The 7,778-nt window shown below is 31.5% G+C and overlaps 1 protein-coding gene across 1 annotated transcript in view; it reads left to right on the top strand.

Moving 5' to 3' along the window:
• The first annotated feature begins 1,282 nt into the window (after positions 1–1,282).
• Positions 1,283–7,778, top strand: part of LOC145259188 (medium-chain acyl-CoA ligase ACSF2, mitochondrial-like) — a 131,082-nt gene continuing 124,586 nt past the window's right edge. Inside the window, exon 1 of the mRNA XM_080116962.1 lies at positions 1,283–1,412. The gene's annotated coding sequence lies outside the window, so the exon portion shown is untranslated. The remainder of the gene's footprint in view (positions 1,413–7,778) is intronic.

The following is a 7,778-nucleotide window of genomic DNA, read 5'->3' as shown; positions in this document are numbered from 1 at the left end:
ACTAGAAAAGGCTCGCGCACTTACCTAAAAAAAACAATTCAATGTGTAGTTCCATTTTTCATTGTTAAGAATTTATCCATATTTATATTTTAAATTTCATTTATTTTTTAAATAAAAGAATCTTTTAAACGACTTTGAAAAATGCGCGGTCATGGAAGCATTTTTCGAAAAAACGGAAGTAATCTTTCTCCTTTTTTTGAACTACGGATAAACAAAAGTACATAAAAACCGCACGTTCGCGTTAGGCGTGTAAGCCTTGTACCTGGAGAAATATGTGTTCCCATAGTTTTAAAATAGTAAAATTTTACTCATAAGATTATTCCTCAAAAAAAAAAAAAAAAAAAAAAAACACTCCAGGATTTTTTTTTTCTTTTCTCAAAGAAATACATAAATTTTTGATTTATTATATTTTCATTCATTTTTGTCGAGTGAAACTTTTTTTTTTAAATATCTAAACAAAGAAAATATTGAATGAAATAGAAAAGAAATGTTGTTATCGTCCATTACTTACTGGACAATATAAGCAGAACATAGGCTTCCAATTAAAAAAAAAAAAATCAACGTGGTTTAAAAAAAAAAAAGGTTTTACACTTTGGACATTTCCAAAAAACATTTTTTTTTTTTTTTAAATTTACAATATATTATTTATTGATCTTTTATCTTCAATTTGTGATATATAAAACTTTGGTACATTAATTAATTATTAAAATTTAAATAGACATTTCAAAATGGGGGGAGGGTAAAAAAAAACGTTTGTCTAAATATTATATTCAGTTTATTGGAAATATCATAAAATTTCACATTGACTCTGCAAATATCGTTAAAATAGAATCAATAGAAAAATTTTGATAGATTTTTAAAGTTTAAAAATTGAAAAATATTTAACTCGTAAAATTCAATTGATTTCATTACGTAAAAAAATGACTGCATGGAAGCGCGCCGGCACTTTATAAACACTGTTTTTTGTTTGTTTGTTTTTTAGTAAAAAAAATAATATTTCTATTACTTTTATACAACTTTAATAGTTTATTTTGAAAGTATAATCCATAAAGAAGATAAACAACCCATTTTAAAAAGAGAAATTACGAGTTTTTTTTTTTTTTAATTTTATTCGCAGTTTCGTGTTAAGGGTGTCAAAAATTCCCCAAAATACACTTACATAATCACAAGCTGACCAAAAAATCTCAATGAGCTATGTCAAGACGTTGCTTTCGCAAACAAAGTCATAACCGAGGTGTTTGCCCGGTGACCCTGTTTTGAGAGCTGAATTTTTTTCACATTTAAACAGTGCGTTAGCACTCGTGTGCAAGAATTACGCGCTTTTTATTTATTTCTGTGCAATTCCATGTTGGACACCTCCCAAGTGCCGCTGCCGCACCGAGGCCGCCGAGATATTATTAACACGCCATCATGTAAATTATTCGCAGAGAAGTATCTCTTTCTTATGTGCTTTTGATTCGCTTTCTTTAATTTTGATTTAATTGAAAAGTTGAAAACAAAAGGATGAAGTTTTATTTACTCATAGTGTTTCAACGCCCCCCCCCCATTCCGCCTGCCTTCTCTCTCTACACAACGGGGTATTTATTTGTCCCCCACCGAGCAAATTAGGCACAAGGCCGATTTTTAAAGTGAGGAGTGAAGGGGAAATGGGGACCAACTCCCCGGGGAGTAGGGGAGCTGGCTGGATAGTAACAATTTGTATGAAGGGTTGCCCCTACATTGACCAACGTCTTATATGTGGGATTGCCCCCACATATGGTCTTTGCTTGTAGTATCTGCCGGAACAGATACTACACTTCGAGATATTAAATCCTTTATTCATGTTAAAAATACAGTGAAAATCAACAATGAACAAAAAACTTAGGCACATAAAAGGGGGGATTGTGGGGGTCATTGGTCATCCTTGTCACTCCAGAACTAAACAAAATCCAAAGTTTCTCCCAACTAGTATCTTCTTTCACCATAATACCGCATTCACCCTTGCATTCTGGGGGACAACCTATTTAACTCCCAATTTTAAAAACATTTTTTATTGACGTGTAAAAACAAAAAAGATAACAATAAAATGGTATAGTAATTCATTTGTGTCGAGGGCGGAGGAAGATGATTAGTAGGACCCTTCCAACTCCGTCTAGTTGATAGAGTAGACTGCTCGTTCCAATAGGTTTGTAAAAGGAACCTTCCCGGACCGAAGGCCAAGCGTGGGTATTTTTTTTTACTGTAGGGTAACATTAATTTGGCACTTCTGCTCCAATAACCCCGTCATTAAAAAAGAAGAAAAAAACAAAAGAAATAATTGACATTTGTAAGGAATGAGCACCTAGACGTAAAAAAAAAAAAAAAAAAAAAAAAAAAACACTCCGTTGGTTGTCTATGCCTTACAAGTACCATTGTTTTTGCTAACATGTGTTTTGTTTTGTTTTGTTTTTTTAATGTCAAAACGTTACTGGTCGTGGCTCGGCTATTTATCCCGTGTGTTGTGTGTTAAACGACTATTTAATAATAAAACAAAACGTGGTATTATTTATTTATTTATTTATTTATTTATGACAACTTTTAAACGAATAGAAATATTGTTGATGCACTAATAAATAATTTAAAAAGCAATAATAACAAATAAATAACTCGCCCGCCAGCGATTAAAATTTCTAACTATAAAATCAGATGTTGGTAAATATGAAGCATTACTCTAACTCCACTCTCGAAAATTCCTTTAAAATTACCACTCTTATTTCGGGGTCGCTGAAAACGAAAATAACGTTTAAAATTAGTAGTTTCCAAGATATGAAGAAATGTTAGTTTTAAAAAAGTGGGGGATCACTTTTCTTTTTATAATTTAACGTAAAATGAACACCCACTTTGTGGCCATGAGTTTCTTTCTTTTCACTCTCGGAAAATCCTTTAAAATTACCACTAACGTTTAAAATTCCAGGAAACAAGTAGTTACCAAGATATAAAGAAATACATTCACTTGGTGCCCGGAAAACTCGTCCCGGGAAAACTCGTCTCGGGAAAACTCGTCTCCGGAAAACTCGACCCCGGAAAACTCGTCCCCTTTCGCTAGGTAGGAAAACTGGTCCCTTATTGAATAAATATCGATTGAAAACACATTTTATGATCGTTCTTGAAGGAGATATTGTTTTTTTAAAATAGACTATAGCCCCCCCCCCATAATATTAAAAAAAAATATTTTTACTTGTTTAATTTTTTTTTTTTTTAAATAAAATCGATTTTCTAAGTGTCTGACCTAACTGGCTAAGTTCTTAGTGGCTTCACTTCTTTTAAAGCGTTTATTATGTTCATACAAAGTTAATTACAAATTTTTTTTGTTCTTATTTTGACGATGTTTTTTGGAAAAAATAAAACCAAAAAATTAAAAAACAGGGAGCGATTCGATTCTTCGTTACTTTTTTTTTTTTTTTTTTTAATTATGATAGTTTTTTGGGGGGTTTGTATTACTGTACCTATAGATTCGAAAAAGTTGTCAAAAAACAAATATATAACAAATAAATGTTATCAAAGGCAAGATAAGTTACTTTTCTACCAAACTGGATATATTTTTCGTGTTTTTATTCAATGTAACATATTTATTCAGCTCGAAAAACATACAGTGTTTTACCGATGTATTGGAAAATTCAAGATGGCGACTGATTCTCTCTTTAACACGGTAAGTTGTGGAAAAGGTGTTATAAATAACAAACTATACAAAATACTATTAAAAACCCGCCGAATATGTGTCAACCTATGTCACGGTAACATATATTGAGCGAGTTTTTAACAGTATTTTATCTGGTTTTGTATTTATAACACCTTTCCCAAACTTACCGTGTTAAAGAGAGAATCAGACGCCATCTTGAATTTTCCAATACATCGGTAAACACTGTATGTTTTTCGAGCTGAATAAACATGTTACATTGAATAAAAACACGAAAAATATATCCAGTTTGGTAGAAAAGTAACTTATCTTGCTTTTGATAACATTTATTTGTTATATATTTGTTTTTGACAACTTTTTCGAATCTATGTGTACAGTAATACAAACCCCAATTATCAACATTTATTGTCGTCCTGTCAAATTTTGCAAAAATTAACTAATAAATTAAAAGCGAAATATTTTTTTGGCGCGGGAGATGCCATGTGCTAACAATTTCTCGTTAACTCATTTTTAATTTTTTTAATTTTTACTTCAAAATTCTAAAATCAATCATTAAGAGAAAAAGTAATCACTAAATAAATTTATTAATCAATTTTATTGAAAACTCCGCTATCGTTTATCAAGAATCTTTTTAATTTCATTTTTTGTTGGTTGTTTTTCGGAGGGAGATATAGTTTTTGCCCCCCTCCCCTATCTCTAAATTATATTTTTAAAAATATTAAAATCTATTATTTTCTTTTTATAACCAAATCTCCCTCAGTAATTTCTTTAATTTTCTATTTTTTAGCGATTATCAAGACCCCTAAGATGTGATATACCGGACATTATTTCTCGTTCTCACGTAACACTCGACATGTTTTTTGTTTGTTTTCTGTGTTTTTTTTTCTTTACCGAATAAACGATTCCAAATAAATTAAATAACAAACAATATGGGCAGGAGCTGCTAGAAAGGATTTGTCCTGCCTTGATAGAGTTCAAAATAGACTTCGTAGCCTCGTAGGAGATGTCCTTTTCTCCTCCTTGCAACCTCTATCTCACAGAAGAGATGTTGCGAGTTTGTCTCTGATGTATCGTTATTTTCATGGAAAGTGTTCAACTGAGCTTCAATCTATGGTCCCCCCTCGCCAAACTTTCACAAGAAACACTCGTCTAGCTGTAAACACTATCAATAATTTCCCCCACTCTTTATCTGTGCCTAAACCTAAACGTAGATTCCATGAACAAAGCTTCTTTCTTAGAACTGCACGCCTATGGAATTGTCTTCCGTTTTCCTGCTTTCCGGCTGACTACAATATGGTTGTGTTCAAGTCTAAAGTAAATAAGTTCTTGATGAGCCGTTCCATATAAGTTATTAAATTTACCAAATTTTCATTACTAATGATTACTATATTGACCAATTTCTACTGTACACTCTTTAACCCTTATCCTTGAGTGGCCTCTGGGCCTTGATAATGTGGTGATACCCTTGTAAAAAAAAAAAAAACAAAAAAAAAAACATAGTCGGTGAGGTAGAAAAATCGATTTTATCCTTTTATAAACAGCAGTAAATAAGTAAATTCTTTTTATATTGATATTTAAAAAAATATGCGGTCTCGTTTATGAACATAATAAACGCTTTAAAATAAGTGAAACCACTAAGAACTTAGCCAGTTAGGTAGAAAACGGACACTTAGAAAATCGATTTTATTTAAAAAAAAAAAAAACATTAAACAAGTAAAAATATTTTTTTTAAATATTATGGGTGGGCTATAGTCTTTTTTAAAAACAATATGTCCTTCAAGAACGATCATAAAATGTGTTTTCAATCGATATTTATTCAACAAGGGACCAGTTTTCCTACCTAGCGAAAGGGGACGAGTTTTCCGGAGACGAGTTTTCCTAAATTCCATTCACTTTATTGCCACCTTTTTTTTTTCTTTTTTTTAAAAAGGACTGCCGGTTTGGTTTTCGTTCTTTTTTTTTTGGAGTGGTATATTCAATTATAGAACTTGTATAGTTTTTTTAACAGGTGCTTATGCAGTTTAATTAACTGTTTTAACGTAAGTAACGCGCCGACATTAACCGAGCAGAACTGTTTAATATTTTACAAAAAGTCTGGTGGGAGGCGGTGGAGAGGCGGGGGGTGTTGTGGTGGCCGCCTCCCACCAAATGTAAACAGACTTTTTGTAAAATATTAAACAGTTCTTCTGCATAAGCACCTGTTAAAAAACTATATCAGTTCTATAATTGAATATCCCCCTAAAAAAAAAAACGGGAGTACCCCCCCCCCTAAAAAAATGGTAACCATAAAGTGAGTGCATTTCTTCATATCTTGGAAACTAGTTGTTTCCTGGAATTTTAAACGTTAATGGTAATTTTAAAAGAATTTTCCGAGAATAAAAGAAAGCCCCCCCCCCTCCCGAAACATCGTGGCCACGAAGTGGGTGCTCATTTTACGTTAAATTATTATAAAAACATACATTTCTTCATATCTTGGAAACATTTTTAAAACATACATTTCTTCATATCTTGGAAACTACTAATTTGCCGTAATTTTAAACGTAATTTTCGTTTTCAGCGACCTCGAAAACCTAGAGGAGTGGTAATTTTAAAGGAATTTTCGAGGGTGGAGTCACTGGAGTAATTCTTCATATTTACCGAGATGTTTTCAACGAATTTAGGAAAACTCGTCCCCGGAAAACTCGTCTCGAGAAAACTTGTCTCCGGGAAACTCGTACTCGGAAAACTCGACCCCAGAAAACTCAACCTCTTTTGCTATGTAGAAAAACTGGTCTCTTATTAAATAAATATCGATTGAAAACACATTTTATGACCGTTCTTGAAGATATTGTCTTTAAAAGAGAATACTAGGCACCGCCAAAAATGGCCGCAAAATCAAGTTGTTTTTTAAAACGAAATTACATTTATTAAAATCCATTATTTCGGAGTAACTTTTTTTTCCAGAAAGATAAAACCATGAATTTTATCATATAGAAAACAGAATAATGTAAAACTGTTTCTACTATTTTTAATTAAATTTCAAATGTTAAATTTTCCCCAAAAGTTAACAATTGACATTTTTTGTCTTGCACAGAAAACGTACATAAATATTTAAAATAAAAGGTTTTTGAAATAATTAATTTATTTATTTGTTGTCTAACTAAGATTTAGGATGATTTTCTATGAGAATATGCAAAAATATTATAAGTACCTGGATTTCAAATAATTCCACTTATTCATATAGGCAACCAGTTACTTCGCGTCGATCAAGAGTCTAGATCGACAATGTTTACGTTTGTATTCGATAAAAAGCAAACTATAGAAGACCAAACAGGCCAAAAAAAACTTATTTTTCAGTGACAAAAATTTCAATGTATTATTAACGCTGAGGTTGGCCAGTACCAGATGGGTGACCATTTGTATGAGTTTGGTTTTTAATGTGTATGTGTGTGGGGGTCAGGCTCCCCAAAATGGGGGGGGGGGCAATTTAAAGCAGAATAAAAAAAATTATTTCAGCACTTTGGTCCACCGTAGTTGAAAGGCGTCAAACGTTTTCAAACGGGATCGAAAAAATGATGCTATTTTTAACACAAAGGGCACAATATTTATCGTTTTTTTTTTTTTTTTTTTTTTTTGTATCGATTCTTCAAAGCATGCCCTGTTTAATAATGGTCATGCATTATTCGGCTCGCTAAAAAAAAATTGTTAATTTATTTATCAAAGATTTTAAAATGCCTTTTTTCGTATAAATATTAAAAAAAAATTTTTTTTTGTTTTGCTTAACATATTCACCGAATTTCACACTTCAAAACTCAAAAGCGGGACAATTAAACACAATCGAAGTTCTGATATTCAGACGTCAAAATAAGGTATGCAAACAATTTTTTTTTAAATCTATAATTCTGTCCCTTACAACAACACAATATGTTGTGTTCAGTTTCAGATGATTATTTTAAGCATATTTGTACCCCCTCAAAACAAGGGGGGTTTTGTAAGCAAAAAAAAAAAAAAATATATATATATATATATATATATATATATATATAAACATCGTTTATGAAAAATAAGTACACTGTTATAAAGTTCATTCTTCTCTTAATAATCGCTGAAAATTTCGTATTGTTCGGATAATTACCTGATTTTT

This window comes from Euprymna scolopes, chromosome 34 (assembly GCF_053919585.1).
Source record: "Euprymna scolopes isolate OS-2025 chromosome 34, ASM5391958v1, whole genome shotgun sequence".
Classification (NCBI taxonomy): domain Eukaryota; kingdom Metazoa; phylum Mollusca; class Cephalopoda; order Sepiida; family Sepiolidae; genus Euprymna; species Euprymna scolopes.
This window is presented reverse-complemented; position numbering and strand designations above follow the sequence as displayed.